This window comes from Hylobates moloch, unplaced genomic scaffold, assembly GCF_009828535.3.
Source record: "Hylobates moloch isolate HMO894 unplaced genomic scaffold, HMol_V3 SCAFFOLD_5489, whole genome shotgun sequence".
In the NCBI taxonomy this organism is placed as follows: domain Eukaryota; kingdom Metazoa; phylum Chordata; class Mammalia; order Primates; family Hylobatidae; genus Hylobates; species Hylobates moloch.
In genome coordinates this window covers 1-705 of record NW_026657764.1, presented here as the reverse complement: position 1 = coordinate 705, position 705 = coordinate 1, and the positions used below count along the sequence as shown (strand labels likewise).

Genomic DNA, 705 nt, shown 5'->3' with positions numbered 1-705 from the left:
AAAAGTATAGTGTGGCTCTGAGGTTGAAATTCTACTTGGAATCCTGGACCTTTCCATTGCCAATTAAGAGACGAGCCATATACCTTAATAACAAATTGAGCTGTGGCTTGGAATAGATCCTCTTAAGAAAACTGATGCACCAGAAGGAACATTTCTCTCTTTCCCTGCTGCTGCCAAGTCATGTGGAGGTGGAAGCTGGAGATTGGGCTTCACCTGTAACCCACTGTTATGGTCGAGGAAGGCATTGCTGCTGGAGGTGTAATGGATGTTAATACTGCTTTACAAGAAGTGCTGAAGACCACCCTCATCCACGATGGCCTAGCATGTGGAATTCGCGAAGCTTCCAAAGCCTTAGACAAGCACCAAGCCCACCTTTGTATGCTTGCATCCAACTGTGATAAGCCTATGTATGTCAAGTTGGTGGAGGCCCTTTGTGCTGAACACCAAATCAAACTAATCAAGGGTGATGACAACAAGAAACTAAGGGAATGGGAAGGTCCTTGTACCATTGACAGAGAGGGGAAACCCTGTAAAGTGGTTGGTTGCAGTTGTGTAGTAGTTAAGGACTATGGAAGGAGTCTCAGCCCAAGGATGTCATCGAAGAGTACTTCAAATGCAATAAATGAAGAAATAAACCTTTGGCTCACACATGGAAAGAAAAGAAAGAAAGAAAGAAAGAAAGAAAGAAAGAAAGAAAGAAAGAAA

At 43.3% G+C, this 705-nt stretch overlaps 1 pseudogene; it reads left to right on the top strand.

The window, feature by feature from the left end:
• Positions 1-201: 201 nt before the first annotated feature.
• LOC116465473 (small ribosomal subunit protein eS12-like) lies at positions 202-626 on the top strand (annotated as a pseudogene).
• Positions 627-705: the final 79 nt, after the last annotated feature.